The sequence below is a fragment of the Rhynchophorus ferrugineus genome, unplaced genomic scaffold (assembly GCF_030347505.1).
Source record: "Rhynchophorus ferrugineus isolate W39M unplaced genomic scaffold, kcgeb_rfMv2 rfM3, whole genome shotgun sequence".
NCBI lineage: Eukaryota > Metazoa > Arthropoda > Insecta > Coleoptera > Curculionidae > Rhynchophorus > Rhynchophorus ferrugineus.
Window position 1 is genome coordinate 6,633,714 of NW_027472582.1, and position 21,706 is coordinate 6,655,419.

The 21,706-nt window shown below is 34.5% G+C and overlaps 2 protein-coding genes and 1 long non-coding RNA gene across 3 annotated transcripts in view; 1 reads left to right on the forward strand and 2 right to left on the reverse strand.

Moving 5' to 3' along the window:
* LOC143193813 (uncharacterized) overlaps positions 1–21,706 on the reverse strand; it is a 108,906-nt gene that overhangs the window by 31,731 nt on the left and 55,469 nt on the right. The gene's annotated exons all lie outside the window — the stretch shown is intronic.
* The window catches only part of ImpL2 (Ecdysone-inducible gene L2), a 69,855-nt gene that overhangs the window by 11,199 nt on the left and 36,950 nt on the right, over positions 1–21,706 (forward strand). The gene's annotated exons all lie outside the window — the stretch shown is intronic.
* Positions 2,259–20,993, reverse strand: LOC143193821 (uncharacterized). Its single transcript, XR_013005106.1, has 3 exons — positions 20,865–20,993; positions 2,593–2,828; positions 2,259–2,414 (listed from the first exon to the last, which is right to left on the reverse strand). It is a non-coding gene; the product is annotated as an uncharacterized LOC143193821 (long non-coding RNA).

Below are 21,706 nucleotides of genomic sequence, written 5' to 3' on the forward strand. Positions count from 1 at the left end.
TCAAACGATTAGGCGGTGTGGTCTGTGGTCTCGGGAAACCGGGATAACTTTTAGGGAGAAAGATCAAAACCGCTCGTTAAACATTGGCTTTTTTTCGTAAATATTCCACATGGATCAAATTGAACTTCCATATTAGTCCTACCTTTTTTTTCTGATGAATTTTAACCAAATTCATTCGGTTCATAAATGAGTGGTTGCTCCTGGACGTGGTTTCGTATAAAACTTTGTTCTGTGTTTGTTCCGATAGGCATTATTTGCTTATATTAAAGGTTGATATATTTTAAGCTGCTTCATACAGAGAGAACTGTTCTTGGACGAAAAGTTATTCTTATTAAGAGCTGTTTTTAGCACGTATATGAACCATGCCAAAATAGTTTTTCTATTATTTGAATATGAAATATGAGGTGTTGTAAGGGGCAGATTGATCGATGTAAAACTTTTACAGAAATACTTCAGTTCAATATAGCCGCTGTACATGTACTTTAGCGAAGTTTGTGAGGGTGTACGTATCTTGATGACCAAAATGTTTCGAATCACAGTTTGCAATAAAACCGAAGATATCGTTAAAATTCTGCATGGCATAAATCATCAAAAATCGACAATGTATCCAATGTGTGTCTTCGAAAAGATTCTAAACTAAGCTACACCTTTAAAAAAATGTTTGATTAACTATTCATATTTGCCTGATTTGATATCACGTGATTTCACAAATATATTTGCCAAAAAAAAAAAGATGCAAAATAACTCATTCGACACTGTATACATAGTTTAATACTTCTTGTATATATTTAAAATGTTCTACGTTTAAAAAAACACCTTGTGTACTTAATTGTTAATAAGTTACTGACGTTTAATAAGTGCTACTAATATCAGTAACCTATTAGTGAATCAATAAATTGTGATTATTACTTTTAAATAGAAGCAAGAACAACATGATATTGACATCAAAAAATCTCTGTGAGCACTGGGTTGTTTTTTACTAAGTAACGTTGAAGAGTAATGAAAATTGGTTCCCAAACTGAGATATGCCTTGGTTCCGAAACTCATAGCGATAGCATAATACGGATTTTGAACTGGCGACTTTGAAAACTTGTGGGTGTCAGTGGGTTTCCTATATTTTGATATTTGGAAATCCCAATAATTGAACGTTACAGGACTTCGGCAACCTCATTTCATATTTGCATGTGAGGCTTCTATCCAAGTTACAACAATCGACAAGCTTGTAGTGCTTTTCAACATTTTGGTATTCCCATATTGCAATAATCCACGACTATCCAGAAATTTAGAAATATTGTAAATTCGTCTTGCCATTCGATTAACCGTTACACTACTTCTGCCTGATTACCATGTTCAATTCAATTCTTACAATGTTCAGTTCTTGTACATATTTTAGTGTCATTAGTTTAAATCATTTCAATTAATATACTCCTTTTATTAATATTGTACTTTATTTTTTAATTTTGGAGTTTATTTACAATGAAGTATTTGCTTAAAAGGTGTTTGGAACACAATAAATATGAAATCCTTTTATGTTCGGCGTCAGATCGTAAGTGATAGTTTTTCGAGCTGGATTTAATGTAATGTTTATAGTTAACGCAGTCCCTCGTGTTAAACATAAAAATCGTTTAAAATTAAATACTACATCTCATACATCTAATCGTCGGTAAATTTAAAACAGTTAAATTACTAATAAGGGAACATTTTATGCGATTTTTAAGTATACTTGACCACATCGTCAGTTTCATCAGAAATATTTAAAAAAAAACGATTCACCGACAATTTATTCTAATAGAACACCTGCTGTTCGAGATTAATAGGTTAATTAGCTTAAAATTGGCAAATGCAGGACGATGTAAGAGCTTATTTTTAGAAAATGCAGTTTTTCCAGGATTTCGCAATCATCGTGACCATCATCGTTATTTTTTCAGCTGGTTTAGATGGGAAATAATTGTTTTAGTTTTTCTAATCGTTCTCGATACTTTTAGAGAAAAAATAATTGAATTCGCAGAATAAAGTTTCATGATAATCACAATACTATTCTTAAATCCTCGTGTTAAATGTTATTTATTTGTTACAAATCGTACTAGTTCTATGTGAATGTTTTATCGCATTATTCAACTCAATAAAGTTTCTGCCGACATGGTTGACCGAATGGTCAAAGTAACAGGACGGTCCTCCCACAGTTGCGATAGTCGTTAGTTCGAATCCTGCTAGGGCATGGTTGTAAATTTATGTGATTGTCCTTAAGCAAGAGTACAAGAAAAATGATCCCAGCCACGCCAGTAACCAAGCTGGATAAGAGCGGATGTCTTCTGGGATGATCCTTAAAACAGTCACTGGTCAGTTGATAGCCTTAATTCTGAGGACTGTGTTTAGGAGCCCACGTTAAACAGTAGGCCCAGTCCAGATAAACCCTAGTTGGTAAAAAGGAGACAGAAGGAGAAAATATAACTTTAGGGTAAATGATGTGAATGGTGAATGGAGGTGAAACGAAATGAAACAGTGGTGTTTACATTATATGACCGTTATTTATTGGCTATATAAAAAAATGTGAAAAATACAATTAGATAAAACGGATGGCAGCGGTGTTACCTGGAGACGAGGCTTGGGCAGTCGATGGTGGCACGTCTAAACCAAACGATGGTAGAGCACTCAATGAATGGAAATAACTTTCAATAACATCCCAGATAAACGTCTCGGGGTTGCCGCCAGCTATTCGTTGTCGGGTTCCAGTTGGCACCCCGCCCGTGTTCAACATCTGGGATTAGATTTCTGGGTATTTTGTATCCGTTATTCCATGATGTAAAATTCGACATGCCTCAAGGTCGCTACATAACAAACAAATAGTTTCTGATCTATTAAGAAGTAAATATCTATCTATTAGCAAAATTAAATTGAATTAAGAATATCTGAGCATGTGTATATTACTTTTGATATAGGTGCTGTGTTTACGCACTTCTCAGCAAAATAACTGAGCGCTGATGTTTCATATTTGTTTTATCGTATACTAGCGACCCGCCCCGGCTTCGCACGGGTGCAATGCTGATACTAAATTAAATACACTACAGAAAAAATATGAACGTTGTATATAAAAACATAGCGACCCGCTCCGACTTTGCACGGGCATAAAATATATATGCCTATGTCACTCAATGAAAACATGATTAAAATCGATCCAGTATTTTTGGTTCATTCATTACTGCCCTTGGCCTGCACGCATTAAATTTGGAGTAAAACAATTCCTCTTCCCCTATACTTACTATGAAGATTTCCTGCTATCTTTGGAATATCTAAATTCATACAATTTTTATTACATTACACATTTTTAAACGCAAATTTTAAATTTGTAATATCTCCGAAAATATTTGTTTAATTTACATGCTGTAAGGAACCATATTGATCTATATTAATTGCACACTATTTAAGGTACTTAATTCGATAAGGATTAATGCCGTATTGCTTAAAATAGCTTCGTAAATAAGCCATTTTCTCACGTAAAAAGTAAACAATAAAAATGGTTAATGTGGGTTATCCCTAAAAGATAAACATATACCATCGCGGACTTTTTTGTAGACCTTTTTATGGTGTACAATACTGTAGTACATTAATTTGATCTAACTCGTAGGGTTAGGCGGCGTTTTTGCTAATTGCTAAATAAGCCTAAAAAAATAGGTTAATTTACGACATCACGTTACGTCACCTCTAAAATTAGCAATGTTGCCTTAGTATATTATGCATGTATTATACATATAAACCTTCCTCTTGAATCACTCTATCTATTGAAAAAAACCGCATCAAAATCCGTTGCGTAGTTTTAAAGATTTAAGCGCACATAGGGATATAGGGACAGAAAAGGCGACTTTGTTTTATACTATGTAGTGACAATGACTTGATATCGACCACATTCATTCTGTTTAAAACGGAAATAATTCAGGGGAACAAAACGATGAACAAACGAATATCATTGCTCATTTTCTGCCCCATAGGTTTCTTGATTTATTATGAAATTTAATTTATCTCCTTCCTTCCTAGTAGGAATATTGGCATGTTAGGTAATTTCTTTGATTTACATGTCATGGCGCCTTGAACCAATTTTCATTGAAGAACATATAAAAATTTAAAATGTTTGTCTTCAGAACATGGTTCTACAATTTCTTTGTCAACCGTGTCAAACACAGCCATAAGATTCTTATAGTCAATATTTATTTATATTCCATTGGTGGAGTTTGGAAAAAAATTACAATATGAGAATGTTAACCCAGATAATATTGTTTCAGCTTTTACTATTACTTATATTACTACGTCCAAAAAAAACGACAACTGATAATTTTATGTCAGTATTGACCAGTGGTAAATATCAAATATTTATTATTTCTTGAATAACTGTTTATTCTCTTGTTTCATCTTGTTTGCGTTTGAACTGACGTCAAAGCCAGTACGCATTCGGCTCTTATCGGGCTAGAAATGTTAGAAATTGGGCAATCCCGATGATAGGGACCTTTTGATTGATAGCTATTGAGATAATGATCCGATTCTAATGAAGGCGTTAGTTGATTTGTATATTTATTACCTTTTATTTGTTCTAATAACTCAATTGGTTGGTAATTCTCTTCCGGGTTTTACAATAAATATAGATACTTAAAAATATTTATTTAAATATTGGCCATTTGGTTTTAAACATTTTGTCCATCTCCCAGGCAACTTGCAGATGCCATTCCAAAAGAACAGAGTCACTTTTGATCTTAACCATTCAACGGGTCATTTTTTAAGTGTTTCGAAATCGGCGAAGCTATGCTGTGCAAGCGAGCGATATGGTTTTGTAGTCGATGAGCCAAGTTTAGCCAGGTGGAAGCCATAATTTTTTTTTATCGATTGTTTTTGAGTTTGTGTTGGGTCTTCATCAAATAATTGCAGCAATGCCGCATCTTCAAAGGTTTTCGACCTACCAGGACGTTCTTTATTTTAATCGTTGAAATCATATCTGAATTGTTGAAATCAGGTTTTACATGTTTATATGTCTTGAGCTCGCTCACCGTAAATCTCTAACAACAATCGATGACTTTCAGTGGCTTTTTTCTTTTGGTGACTAGACATTTTCAAAAAATTGTAAATTTATAACGCTGCTTTGGGATTAATGTCAGTAGAATAAAATAACATATCCGTTAAAAACAACGTATCCACGCATAACAGTGCATAGTAAAGGCTAATGAAACATGTTACAAAAATCAAAAATCTCAAAATAAAATTTAAAAAATCTCAAAATATAACAGGCCAATTGAAAAGTCCCCGGCCTGACACATAGATGGCGCTACTAGAATTAAATCCATATGTTTTTAGTTAGTCCTAACCCTCAAAACAGCTGTTGGATCATTACTTTGCAAATTATAGCATTTTGAGTGAAGCAACTTTTGTAATTGCGAACAAAATGGATAGCGAAATTTCGCTTGTTGATAAAATATTGCTTTTTGAAGGGAAAAAATACAGTTGAAGCACTTGAAATTCCTTGAAACTTGAAAATACAGTTGAAACTTGGCTTGATGCCGAGTTTCCGATCACTGCCACAGGAAAATCAGCCATCAAGGATTGGTATGCTAAGTTTAGACGTGGTGAAATGAGCACCGAAGACGGTGAACGCGGTGGACGCCCAAAAGAGGTTGTTAAAGACGAAAACATTTAAAAAATCCACACAATGATTTTGAATGACCGTAAATTGAAATTGAATGAAATCACTCTAAAGATATTAACTGAACATACATCATATGATTCACGAATATTTGGGTATGAGAAAGCTCTGTGCAAAGTGGGTGCCACGCAAGCTTACTTTAGACGAAAAACAACGACAAGTTGATGATTCGGAACAGTGTTTGAAGATGATCAAGCGTAATAAACCCGAGTTTTTGCGTCGATATGTGACAATGGATGAAATATAGCTTCATCATTTCACTCCTAAGTCCAGTAGACAGTCATTTGAGTGAACTACACACGATGAACTCGCTCTAGAGCGTGGGAAAACGCAACAGTCGGATGGCAAAGTTATGACGTCTGTATTTTAGGATGCGCATGGCATAAGTTTCATTGACTACCTTGAAAAAGGAAGGACAATCAACAGCCACTATTACATAGCTTTATTGGACCGTTTGAAGGACGAAATCGCCGGAAAACGGCCGCATTAGAAAAAAAAGAAAGTGCTGGTTCACCAAGACAATGCACCGTGTCAAAAATCCATGAATTCGGCTTCGAATTGCTTCCTCATCCACCATATCCTCCAGATACGGCCCCCAGCGACTATTTCCTGTTCTCAGATCTCGAAAGAATGCTTGCTGGGAAGAAATTTTCGTCGAATGAAGAGGTGACGCCGAAACTGAGGCCTATTTTGAAACAAAGGACAAATCGTACTACAGAAATGGTATCGGTCGCTATAATCAGTGTATCGTCCTTGTATGGAATTATGTTGAAAAAAAACTAATTTTGCCAAAAAAAAATATGTTTTACTATGGTAGGCCGGGGACTTTTCAGTTAAGCAAATTAATTAATTAAAGCAATATTTCATCAACACGCGAAATTCCTTTTTATCCATTTTTTCATAATAACAAAAGTTGCTTCACTCAAAATGCTATAAATCACAAACTGTGATCCGATAACTGTCAAATTTATACCCGCATCTTTTCAGAGTTAGGGCTTACTAAAAAAACATATGGATTTAATTTTGGTAGCGCCATCTATGTGTCAGGCCGGTGACTTTTCATTTGACCTGTTGATAAAGCTAAGCTGGCGAGTAGTAGATTTTTATAAAAATGCGACAAATGACTTTCAATGCCCAATAGTATTTTAAAAATAAGTCATTATGCAACAGTTGCGTAACAACACAAATTTGTATTTATAGACATAGTGATAACAATATTGTTTGCTGTTATCTTTTAAGTTAACGTCAATATTAAAAGGGGTGTTGTTCAGAAAGCGCACGTCATAGTTGTCGAACATAACAATCAAACTTTCCGATACAACGGCAATAAGTTCAATGTAACTGACCTAATCAACGAATAGGAATTTTACAAGAAGCATCCTACAATTTTCGTTCTATAAACGTTCGCACTTTAATTCAAATAAAATAACTACACAATAAAATACTTTTAACAAAAAAATTGTATGTTTTTTATAAAATAAATACATAAATTACGATATTATTTAAATTGCTACCAACTCATCATTTTGAAGTCGGTACGGGCAACAAATTAGATTTACTTTATTCGTAATTTAATTTTGTGTATATGTCACAAAATTATATTATTATTTTTGTATTGGTTAGACTTGGCACCGAATTCAAACTTATTAGTTCGTTGTAGTTAAAATATTATTGTAAATAGATAAATAGGTTTAGGTTGGTATTAAGCTAAATTGTGCGTATATAGTAGAATATAAAATACATGTAGTAGATAGGTTTAGGTAGGTATTAAGCTAAATTATGTGTATATAGTAGAATATAAAATACGTGTAGTAGATAGGTTTAGGTAGGTATTAAGCTAAATTGTGTGTATATGGTAGAATATAAAATACATGTAGTAGATAGGTTTAGGTAGGTATTAAGCTAAATTGTGTGTATATAGTAGAATACAAAATACGTGTAGTAGATAGGTTTAGGTAGGTATTAAGCTAAATTGTGTGTATATGGTAGAATATAAAATACATGTAGTAGATAGGTTTAGGTAGGTATTAAGCTAAATTGTGTGTATATAGTAGAATATAAAATACGTGTAGTAGATAGATTTAGGTAGGTATTAAGCTAAATTGTGTGTATATGGTAGAATATAAAATACATGTAGTAGATAGGTTTAGGTAGGTATTAAGCTAAATTGTGCGTATATAGTAGAACATAAAATACGAGTAGTAGATAGGTTAAATAAGGGTTTTGTTTATTTTTATTTAGTTATTACAATGGGTAGGCCAACGAAAGGTGCAGCCAGTTTGAGGAAAAATAGGATTGAAAAAACAATGATTGAAAATAAGGAACCTTTCAGGCCCTAGGGTCCGCTGCTTGGCCTCGGTGATTTGATAAATATCTGATTATTCTGAAAAATATGTGAAAACATTTGAGGATTTCCTACGATTTTCCAGGATTCTGCCATCAGATCCTGATTTGGTTCCAATGGGAACCACCTCGGTAGAACACTTTTTCTAATATAAAATAATTTTGACAATCGGTCCATAATTTACGGAGAAATATATATATATATATATATATATATATATATATATATATATATATATATCTAATGACCTGTGATCTAATATTTGAAATTATCGTAGCTTTTTATCGATCCCCCGATTTAGCAACATCGCTACGTTATCGACGATATTTTTCCTATTTGTATTAAACAATTTCGCAACCATTATCGCTAGTGGCTTTATTAAACAATAAGTTGTGCAAGTTTTCCCCTGAATGACCTCAATATTTATTCCTTAGTAAAAATACTAGACAAATATTACTTTCAATTAACGGAAAATATTTTCAACCAAGGAACGTTAAAGCCGAATCGATCAGGAAGTTATTTTGATTTTCTGTCACGAAATATATGATAATCAGGTAAGAATCTTGGTTCGAAATAGGTTCAAATTATTTGACAATGTCTGAATATTCTGCAGTTTGTTAGGACCCTGTTAATAAAATACGAAAATAAAATGGAAAAAACGTTAAATCGCGCTCCCCCCTCAGTGCTATTGCCTTAAATATTAACAAGTTGGTACTTAAGAAATAAAATTTGCATGCTTCCACTGAGGGTTCTTGGGTTCTCCCAACTGGAGCCTCACGCGGAAGTCCCCTATTAACCTCCAACAATATCAGCAAGGAAATTAATCAACTGATATGACAAGCCATGAAAAATACAAAATACGATCAAGAGGAGATAAGAGCGTAGAATTTTGTTCAATTCTTATTCGATTGTAATTCGTTGAGGGTTTGAACAAGATCCTCCCATAGTCTAGATGAGATTCCTTATTTTATCTCTTGATTGATTGATTATTTAAATTTAGTGAAGTTCTATGCGACGTTAGCAACATTTTGTGTGACATTTTGATTTTAAAAAATAGCAATGGAACAAGAAAACATTAAAATCAGATTTTGGTAAAAATATTCAGTGGGTCCTTTGATCAACTTTGAAGGAACGTTACACTTGCAAGACAACTCGTTGAAAATGCACGTGCAGTTTAAGAACTCAACACAATATTAGACTTTTGCATGAAAATACAATATGTTAATGAAAACAATTGTCACACAACCTAACCTAACTGTCAAATTATATGTTTTTTGACATTTTTCCATGTAAAGGCAGTGTGTATTTGGTAGTATTGTATCATTCACCTCTAATAGGCTACTCAAAGTTCTTTTGAATATACGTCATCAAGATGTTTAATGTATTGCCTGCCGCAATTCGTAAATTCGATTCAGAATCAGACAAAATTTCCCTTCTCATTTTATTTTAGTTAAAAAGAGACACATTGCTGTCTGATTTGGTCGAACATGTATACGAATGAGCCTGTCAAAGTCGCCCGATTGTCAGACGTATGCAAAATTCTTGAAAACAATAGTGATCAGAGGTTCTAACTCTAACCTATAAACTATAGTGGCTGTATAATTTAACTGTAGTTTTCAGATATACTATAATGTCAAAATAAATGGCTACCAAACGAATTGATTGAAAATGCAAGTTGGAACCGTTTCAAAATCGCGCTTTATCTGCTTGCTAGGTAAAAAAGAAGAACTTTCTATGGTGTATTGTAACTAGTGATGAAAAGTAAATCTATTACGACGAGAGGATTATTTATATGTATTATATGCAAGATATAGTGTATTTCGAGCTGCTAAAGCCGGATCAAAATGTTACTGCAGATGTCGACGGATATCAGTTGAACAAATAGAATGAAGTATTTGCTCGATGCATGCAATATGATGTGAAGATACTATTGCAGTTTGAAAGGAAAGTTAGAGTAGCGTAGTCACCAGACATAACATAGCACCTTTTGAATAAATGGATCGCTGCTAAACCAATATCGCTCTGTATACCACGGTATCTGCTTTGTAATTCAACATACACTTGAAAGAGCTTTGGAAACGTTTAATCTCTTGGAAAGCTTTATTTTGATCACTGAGAAGGATCCGTGGTTTGCAAATAGCAGGATGTAATAGCAATAGCAACTAGCAGGTTGCAACTAGTACTAAGGATGTTACTGCTGCAGGCCGTTGGGTCTATACTCAAGTAGTTCAGTGTTAAGAATCTCAACTGTACAAAATTTCCAAGCTTTACAAATGCGGGTCAACTTTTCGATCCAAACACATGAGAATGATTGTTAACATTATTTGATGTCTCAGGTAATGAACTCAGATCTGTAATCCTTCTGTCAAAATTGGTTCTCGCACGGTGGAAGCACTGCGCTTATAGATAACGGCTGTCAGTTGACTACATTGCATTAAACATCATTTGCTTGAAAGTGCAGAGACAACGTTGCAAAGTTGGCTCAAAATATTTTTGTTACTTTTGTAGATGTTATATCACCGACAATCATGGAAAAATCATGACAAATGCACCCAAAGATGCGTGTCTGCAGCACTTTGGTTTTGTTGTAGTAAACCCTGACAAACCATGGGTACCGAAATTGTTTTATAACGCATGCAGAAGAAAACCGTACAAGTGGTCATGAAACTGATATGATGAAAATACATGCAAATATATTTGTACAAACGTTATGGAGAGCAGAACAATCTTGTAGATGATTGTTACTTTTGCTCGATGAATGTCGTCTGTATAAATACAAAAAATAGCGGAGTATAAATATATTGACGTATCATCAGTGTCGAAGACAGATCGACACACAGTGATCCATTGTTAATTTGTCCAGGTAGAAGCGCAAAAAATGCCTTAAGAACTTCGGTTGCATCACACTTCTTCAAGCGATTTCGTTATGGGAGAAAACTTATTAATGATCCATTTGTTACATATTCTGCATTCACATCCTTTTTTTTTCTCACAAAACCTGGACGATATAAGCTAGGGATGCCGAAAGAATATAAATTAAAAAAAATATTTTAGGCCTATATGTTTAAAAAAATATATTATATTGCTTAAATATTATAGGAGACGTTTAATTTTTTTATATATATATTTTAAAGTCTACTTTTACCAACTAGGGGTTTATCTGGACTGGACCTACAGTTTAACGTGGGCCCCAAACCACAGTCCTCGGCATTAAACCTACCGACTGGCGAGTGACCAACTGTAGAAATCATCTCATCAGCCTGGTTAGTGGCGTGACTGGCACTCTTGTCTAGGACAATCACAAATATTAAACAATCTCAAACATAAATTTACGACAATGCCCCAGCAGGATTCGAACCCGCGGCTAACGCAACAGTAGGAGGACTGTAGAGCCGTTTATTTTTTTTATAAACTGTTTAAATTGGTACTTAATTTTAAATATGTAGTGTATTTTTCGGTACATAATTGTAAGGGATTATTAAAATTATCCGTATATAATGCAAAAAAATATAGATATTTTTTAAAATATCGAAATATCCATATTTTTCCCTGTGGCCAACACCCCTAATACAGGGTACGAGCAAGGAGAGCGGCTACACCAAGATTTAGATTAGAAAAAATGGAGGGTTATACCAAGGATTTTGTGACAAAAGCATGATGAACGATTACAACTGGACTGTAATGCGTGAAACATACCCCAATCTGTATATAAAACTCAGGAAAATCTCTGTTCATTTCGGATTTATACCTTTTTGTTCAAGAAATGGCTGTTAATAGTCAGACATAGTAAAATTATGAATTTATTGAACATTTCGAAAACTATAACCACTTTTAAAAAACGGCCTGCTGATTTGGTTGAATTGTGAACTTCCAGATACATTCTGAGTATTTTTTAACACAATCTCTTATAGATTTTATACGATAAGTAAAAGGAGACAATAAAAGAAAGATAGAAAAAGTAAGGGACTAGTGATGTGCACGCATCTTATCTAATCATTAAAAACAAACCGTTAAAACAAGAGAAGAGGGGCAAAAATAAACACCACCGATTCTTTGAAAATATCGTTAATGTTCTCGAAACATAAACAAAACCGAATATATCTGACACCTTATCGGTTCGGATCGACCTCGTACCGACTCCGAATCTGTTGTTGTATATATTCGGACGTGCGTAATACAAAGGCAAACAAAAAATCGGTAATCGGCAAAGGCTCAACTCGAATCCTAGTGAGATATCATCTGAAAGAGACCGGCTGTTTCGGACGATGTCCGTGCTATTTGGTTTGGTTTTTGTCGTCGAGCATCTTCGATTCGGACGCACAAACATTGGAGAGCATCAGGATTGATAACCCACGGACAACGGCGACGACGAACAAGAGCTCCGAGGTCTTGTGTCAGCTTTGATCGTAGTACGATGAAATCATTTTGTCCCAGTTAATTGCATTTTGGGATTTAAAAAGCATAATTAAAAATAACGCGGCAATAAATATGAATCCCTAATAAATGGTATACGCTCCATGACAAAACTTTAGCACTCTACAGATTTTTAATTTCGACTGTCGGCCTAGTGGGCAATAAGCAATTTATATGATTACACTATCTACATGACATGTACAAAATCGCTTCATCAAGTGATCTCTTGTGTAAAATGTTATCTTAATTAGTTAGTCTTATTCTAAATGTTATTTTAAAGTCTATATATGTTCTATAGCATTAACACATTTAGCTGATTAGCGAGCACATTGGGGTGAACTAATACTCTTTTAAAGTATTTAACATAAACATTTTGAATTACACTCGTTATGTTTTCTAGAGGAATATCGCGTTGTATCACTTCATCACTTCTTCATAGTTCCGAGCATCGACAATTACAACAATTAGGACGAAACGTACGAGCAACAGTTTGTTTTGGAACCATTGTATAATGACTATATTATATTTGTTAACAATACCCCATATTTACTTCAAATATTTCCTTCAAAATTCACAGCAGCCTAACACATTTTCCATCAACTGTTTGTGTCTTAAATACTTGTAAGTTTTATTATCATATTTGTCAGTTTTGTGTCTTTTTTTTGCCACACAATGCCTGTTTAATATCACTACATAGTATAAAACAAAGTCGCCTTTTCTGTCCCTATATCCCTATGTGCGCTTATATCTTTAAAACTACGCAACGGATTTTGATGCGGTTTTTTTCAATAGATAGAGTGATTCAAGAGGAAGGTTTATATGTATAATACATGCATAATATACTAAGGCAACATTGCTAATTTTAGAGGTTTCTAACGTGATGTCGTAAATTAACCTATTTTTTTAGGCTTATTTAGCAATTAGCAAAAACGCTGCCTAACCCTACGAGTTAGATTAATGTACAAATTAATGTACTACAGTATTGTACACCATAAAAAGGTCTACAAAAAAGTCCGCGATGGTATATGTTTATCTTTTAGGGATAACCCACATTGACCATTTTTATTGTTTACTTTTTACGTGAGAAAATGGCTTATTTACGAAGCTATTTTAAGCAATACGGCATTAATCCTTATCGAATTAAGTACCTTAAATACAGTGTGCAATTAATATAGATCAATATGGTTCCTTACAGCATGTAAATTAAACAAATATTTTCGGAGATATTACAAATTTAAAATTTGCGTTTAAAAATGTGTAATGTAATAAAAATTGTATGAATTTAGATATTCCAAAGATAGCAGGAAATCTTCATAGTAAGTATAGGGGAAGAGGAATTGTTTTACTCCAAATTTAATGCGTGCGGGCCAAGGGCAGTAATGAATGAACCAAAAATACTGGATCGATTTTAATCATGTTTTCATTGAGTGACATAGGCATATATATTTTATGCCCGTGCAAAGTCGGAGCGGGCCGCTATGTTTTTATATACAACGTTCATATTTTTTCTGTAGTGTATTTAATTTAGTATCAGCATTGCACCCGTGCGAAGCCGGGGTGGGTCGCTAGTTATTTATATAGTCTACTCAAAGTTATTTCATACATACGTCATTTAACATCTAACATTGGGACGTTAAAACGTCGCAATATTGTCGCATCACCTGTGAGTCTTAGTTGAGTTGGGTTTTGATGTACAGCAAAATTCTAATCTAAATAAAATAATTGAACAAAAATGTCATCAAATATAACTTATTTTTTAACATTATAGTACATCTAAAAACTACAGTTAATTATGCAGCCACAAAGTTAGTTAGTTAACATCTTGATGACGTACATACAAAAAACATTGAATAGACTATATGTCTCTTTTCTAAAGAAACAGCAGGGGAAAATAAGTCCTTCTAACGAGCCAAAGATTGTTTTCATACTCCAGCAGATTCCACTCAAGCTGCACCAGGCTATCTATCTTGCGATCTACTAATAGAAAAAGATTTTTTCGATATAATGTACTTATAATTTGTTATCTATTTGTAATCGCATCTCTGACGTAATAGTATTCTATATAATTCTTTCCATTTCTTGTTACTCCATGTTTGATAATAAACAACTTCTGTTTTCCTGTCAAACAACATTAATAAAAAATTTCAAAACATCATTGAAATAATTTTAAACCGATTAAAATTAACATTTTGTATGGTTTATATGAAAACACATTTTATTTAAAAATTAAATAGTATAAAATGCGAGAAATCTGTATATATCCAATATCCCTTAAAAACAGTTTTATCTTTTGTGGATTTCTTCGTAATGTTGAAGACGCTATGTAGGAAGGTCGTGTACTAGTGATTAAAATAGGTAAAATTATATAAGACATAAGTTCTCGATGAAGGTCACCAAGTTCAATGAGCTGTATCGCCACTATAACTTTAGCGTGTATAATATATGGCGCTTTGCTGTATTCACCACCTATTATGCTTGGTTTTAATTGTTAATATTGATGTAATTGCTTCAGTTATATCCAAAATATTAACAGTCCAAAACATTTTTAATCATGTCATATGTCTACAGGCGAATGCTTGAGACGAGAACCCAAAATTGTTCCACGTGTTTCACAGAACCACTTGTTCAGATCGATACTAGCATTATATAGGTTTCGCCAGCGCACGCTTTCAAAATTCTGAGGAATTGTGTGAAATCATTTGCAGTTTTGCGACACCTAGTGTATTTATTAGACACGCTCTTTTAATTACCACTTGTTGACGCAGGATGGCTTGACTGGCATCGAGCTTCGAAATGCTGAAGAAGTAAGAAAATGGATCGATTATTGGGTCCTGACAAACCAACATCGTGTTTTCGATACGATACCGCATGTTGCCAGAAAGATTCCAGTCCTTTTAAAGTCAAAAAATTAACACAATCCATACCGAAAACACCTAATATTACAAAAAAAATACCCCATTCATTGAGATTTCCTCAAATTAGGTGGAACTAATATCTTTCAAAGCTAAGTGAACGCGATATAGACGCGAACAAGGCTGACAAATATTAAACAAACGTCTCTTAGACCACTTAGACGTCTTAATACGCTTTTTTTTTTTGAGGAAAAACTCGAACGATGTGATGGCTGCATTAGTCACGGCCGGTCTGGCAGCCGTTCAACTTTTTTCTCGTCTGCCTTTTCGACATAAATATAACGACGATTAACGTATGTCACAGCTACTGCGTTGTAAAATTACGCCTAATGCCAAAGATGAATCTGTCGCTGACAACATTATTAGGACATTTGTTCGGATACGAAATTTCGATTTTTACCGTCTGAACGGCTGCTTAACACTTGAAATAGATGATGAGAATCGCGTTACAACAAAGATGATCATGAAGAAACATAAAACAAATGAAATATCACAGAAATTAGGCCTTAACATCCCAGGAAACATGTTGCTTTCGAATGTCCAAAAGAATTAAAGGGTTTGGCAAATTTCTTGCGTCTTCCTTGGGGAACTAATAAAACCTGCTAAAGAAAACAATTTTTCTATAATTCCTATTTTTTTTATTTTTTTTATTTTTTTTATTACTCTTATTACTCTCTGCGTTCATTAAGCAATCTTCTGTATAAAATATTATCTTAATTAATTAGTCTTATTCTAATGCTTATTCTAAACTCTACATATGTACAGTAATCAGATCAGGTGGTGTTAAACGTTTTAGTCTACGCACTTCACTATCACGTCGCATATTTAGCTGGTTAGCGAGTACATTGGGATGCACTGACACTCTTTCGAAGTACTTCACACAAACACGTTGGATTACACTCGTTATAGGTTCTAGAGGAATATCGCGTTGTATCACTTTATTTGAAATATAGTACGGAGCATCAACAATGGCACGCAACACCTTATTTTGGAACCGTTGAATGATGGATATATTAGATTTGCTAGCGGTACCCCATAGTTGAATTCCATATGTCCAAATGGGCTTGAGTATAGACTCATACAGCAATACCTTGTTATCTAATGATAACTTGGATTTGCGCCCAATGAGCCAATACATTTGATATAATTTTAGTCCTAGTTGTTTCCGTTTAGAGAGCATGTGCTTCTTCCAGGTTAGGCGTCGATCTAAATGCATACCAAGATATTTAACATGCTCTGCTTGGGAGAGTTGACGATGATTGATATTTACTGGTGGACATGTTCTTCTACGCAGGGTAAACGTTATATGCGTGGATTTTGATTCATTGGCTTTAATGCGCCATGTCTTCAACCATAATTGTATTTGCTCCAGGTGGGTTTGTAGGTTTATTGATGCTGTGACTGGAACAATTCCTAATGAATACAAATTTGTGTTATATTGTATCAACATATTTTTTATGTTTGCATAGCGTTCAAGGCTCGTAAGCTTATTGCATTGGTCGTTTAGCAAGCGGATTCATTTTAACTCCATTTTTCTTCCTCCATTCTCTCTACTAGTATTGCTACTCCTGTTGCTCTTAGGCATTATCTCATGTTTTTTTTTGTACTTTGCTTCTAGGGCATGAATTGCAAGATATTGAATCATTTTTTGTGGTGGCATGACGCTAACATGTCTGCATTTAGTTCAGGTGACAGTTATCAAACACATGACAGTTATCTTCTTCTTAAGTTTCTCTCAATCAAAGTAGATGCAGTTCATAAATTTATTTCGATACTTCTTCAATGAATTCCTTCAAATATTCTAGTTCTATGGCTATTTATGAGATTACAAGTAACAATGGCAACAGAACCCATATCAATAGGCGTAAAATATTTTCTGCTCTATTTGTAGTACAAAAACATCTCATAGAGCAATGCAGAAACCATGCAATATTGAGTAAATGGTATTTCAATGCTTCTAATAATAACATTGCTTAAATTACAACAATTCTTAAACCACTTTTTCTATAAACTCACAGCACTATAATACTTGAATGGATGAAATATCAAGCAATAGAGATATATTTATTAATTTATAACATATAATACTTTGGTTAGATGTTCTACAGCACGAGACATCGCTTCTTGTGAATTCACTCGCTCAACGGTCAAAGATAAGATTGCTTCTTGGATATTGGATTTACACCGATATCTTGCAAAAGACATTACTACAATGATTATTTGTTAATTATTAACATATGTTTAATTGCTGTAAATACAACAAAATGAAATCAGAAGAAGCCACCATAGAGCAACAAGACACAAAAATTGATAGAATATAAAACTCTTGGGACAATACTATATCAATGAATTAATGGTGTTTTTGAATTATATGCCAAATGGTTATGTTTATCTAAACCTACAGTTTAACGTGGGCTCCGAACCACGGCCCCCGGTATTAAGCCTACCGACCAGTGACCAACTTAAAGACCATACCAGAAGACATCCGGTTTTACCCATCCTGGTTACTGGCGTGACTGGGATGGTTGTTTCTTGTCGGATTTTCCACTGTTGCTTATAAAGACATTTACAATTTCAATAACAAACATAAAGTACATACATGCCCTAGTAGTAGGAGTAGGAGAACCTTCCTGTCGCCTTGACCACAGTGCCAATAAAGCAGGCGTTGTTTAAGTTTGATTTAAATCAGGTCCTTAGAGGTGACAACATTATCGTTCGAATAAAAAATATATATTAGTCGTTCAAATTTAGTAAAATCAAAACAATTTCCAAAGAAGATTAAAGATGGTACCTGAAAACTCATATTATATGAAACACTTACGAAAGGTTGCTGATTTGATCTGAGTGTATATATTATTGTCATGAACTGAAAATACACAAGAATATGGAAATAAAACTACTTGGAATAGCTTAAAAGGGATGATCTACCCCATTATATTCACCAGAGTTATCTCCACGCACCAAAAAAGCTTGCTTTCATCAATGTGTAGGTATCCCATACCTTTCATGAAAAACTTTATGCCGAACGATGGCTAGTCATTAAGCCATCAGAACCACCTCAAAAAATGTATAAACTGAACCATCAATATTAAACTCAAGATACACTTGGTGTTATTGTAATAAATCAACTTCCTCCTTCTTTGCTTGTTTCTTTGCACATTCAATTTATTCCCTAGAATTAGCACCATTTGACTTTATCAAATGAAAAAAAAATCGTAAAATGTATCCACTAGTAATGGGTTTCAAAAATTAGAGGAAAAGACTCGGATATTAAAAAATATAGTTATTCTTACAGGTTCTATTTCAGCGAATTAGTAAACAACCTAGTATTATAAACACAGAAGTGCAAAATATTTATAATTTGAGGTTTTTGTAACGTCTGGTATAAGTGCATCGCTACCTTGGCAAAGATTCAACGCCATTACCCCTCAATTGCGCCGGTGAGTTATAGCGGCCTCCCAAAAAAAATTTGATTCAATGAAGTCGGTCCTTCTAGCAATATATAATACGTTATTTCGCGTTTTTCCAGACAATTTCAGACGGGCGACGATCATTTTGGCAATGGTTCACGCGATCGCGGCTTAAGACAACCGTCCCGAAATAGTTTTCTTGGAGAAATGGAAAGGCGCAGATAGATTTTCGCCGAATTCGTATTTTGGAATCGTTTCATAATCGCCTTTCCTACTAGTTTTCTAATCCTCGCCCCTTTCAAACGTCCACGATAATTTATAACGTTATACGAACACCGGAGAGCTCATTGCCCATAACATAAATAGAATCAAGGCGAATCTTTGAAAAATCGATTCCTGGAATAGAAATGATCTAGACCGATGGTTGTAGAATATTATCGGTCAGACATTTTCGAAAACAATGAGGTAATTAACAAAAAACACATGATTGATAACATATATTTAAATTTAAATATATTTAGGATAAATAAAAAAAATTAATAGATTATTCGTGAAGTTTTGGTCCAGTCAAAATGACCAGTCTTATTTTTAGTTACTTAATTACATTACTCATCAGTACTACAGTGCTTGATGGGCATCGATTCTTCACTGTTTCGTCTAGTTCATCCCTAAGAAACCCTGACATAATTTTGATGATTGTTGAGTTGTTGTTCATTGTCCTCTCAATTATATTTAATCTAGAAGGAATAGCTTTTTCTTGAAGTATTTTCATATAGCCCTCTTTATTCAGTTATTCATCAATTTTAACAATAAGGCCAATCTTATTATTACCAAAATCCAAACTCCCAAATTATCTCCCCTCTAAAGGCCGATTGCTCTTCGCTCTGACAAATCCGGAAAAAAACCGAGCTTGCAATCAATCTCTTGGCCCACCTCAACATACGTTATCCATCATAAACGACACTATCCCCTCCTTGAAGAGGAAAAACTTCCAATCAGTGCATCTTCTGAAGAGCATAGTCTCGTCCAGAGACCTTCAGCTCTCGATAAAACGTCTTCTAAAAAAGCTCCAGGCCCAGATGGTATCACAGTAAACCATCTGAAAAACCTTACCAGCAAGCAACTTTCAGAGCTTACCAATATTGTCAACACCATCCTGAGGCTAAAGCATTTCCCAAAGAACTGGAAACATGAGCTTGTCGCTATTATTCCAAAAAAAGAAAGCCAAGTCTAATCTATCTCATTAGTTCACTTTCCAAACTTGCCGAAAATATATGCCGAGCGATATTACACGCTTTAAACAGCTTCACAGACGCATACCACATAATCTCGAACGAACAATTCGGTTTCCGTGCCAAACACTCAAGCCTCCATCAAGCTGTCCGCGTCGCAGCTACAATCCACCAGGCTTTAAGAAAAGCTCGCAAAGCTGGAGCCATCTTTTTAGATGCTTCCAAAGCTTTCGATCAAGTATGGCACCGCGGTCTAATATTCAAAGGGAACAACCAGCTTGGTCTACCGAATAACCTAATCTCCTTGATAGATTCATCCTTGGACGGCATGTCCTTTCAAGTGAGGATCGGTGATGCAGTCTCCTCTCCAAAACAGATCTCCGCAGGAGTCTCGCAAGGTGCCGCCATCCGCCAGATTTCAAGCCCAACTGAACCACACGATTGCGTGGTACAAATTCTGGCGGTTGCAGAAAAACCCGAGCAAAACTCACGCTATTCTGTTCCACCGCAAGAAGGAGTTCCGTGCCTATCGACTGACCGACAATATGTAGGAGAGATTAAAATACCACCATGAAACTATAAAAATGCAGATATTATAGAAGCGGTATTTTGAGAAATGACTATTAGAATTTTACAAACAGTTAACAATAAGAATGTTGCACATTTATCTCTCCGACAAAAAAGAGGTTTGTTTTTTTTATGCGTTTATGAACTATCAGAATTATTACAAAAACATCAAAGTATACTGAACCTACAATTAGTAATTTTTAAAATTGTAAATCCATATTTTAAATATTACATTAAATTCAATGTAAAAACAATAATTAAAACAGCCAATTATAAGAAATAAACAATTGGCGGTGTACTAACCTTTGTCATCTGGTCATAGAACACGTGTTCCGGTCTTTTTTTCAAAATAATTGATAAGAAACTAGTAAATTTGCTGATTATTGACGGTGCCTATGGTCGTAAAAATAATAAATTAGAATACCAACATGTGTATTTTAAAATGAATCGTAGTAGTATATTTACATCAACTAAAATAAGGAGCTTAGAAACTTCTAATAATTCTGTATACGTAAACTTACGACCATGCCCCAGCAGGATTCGAACCCGCGACTATCGCAACAGTAGGTGGATCGTCCTGTCGCCTTTACCCCTGCTCCCTCAAGCTGACAAATCACTGTTTTATCGTTTATCATTTTGTATATTGAGAGTACATATAGTACAGTCAGTTATTTTATTAAAAATTGCGAGGTTATACGAGAGTCACTATTTATATTTCGGGAATTGGCAACAAACACTGTTGTCATGTGAATCCATCTGACGGTTCCACTGGTAAAGTTTGACATTTTTACGATATACGTACTCAGAACATTTTGTCGCACGCACGCCATTGATTTATTTCATATTTAGTTGAAAGTTTCGTCTCGGCAAAAAACGGAACTGAATCGTGAACATTTTCGTGAGATGATTTTTTACGATTTTCGACGTGGATTATCACAACAAGAGTACATCAATCAACTTAACTTGACTTTTGGCGATAAAGCTCCATAAAACACCACCGTGTATAGCTAGTTCGCTGTCCGACGAGTTTCGTGAAGGTCGTCCAACATCGGCTGTTGTGTGCGAAATGATTAAGCAAAACCGTCATGTCACCGATTGTGAGATTGAGGCATCTTTAAGCATTAGTTCCACCAGCATATATGCGA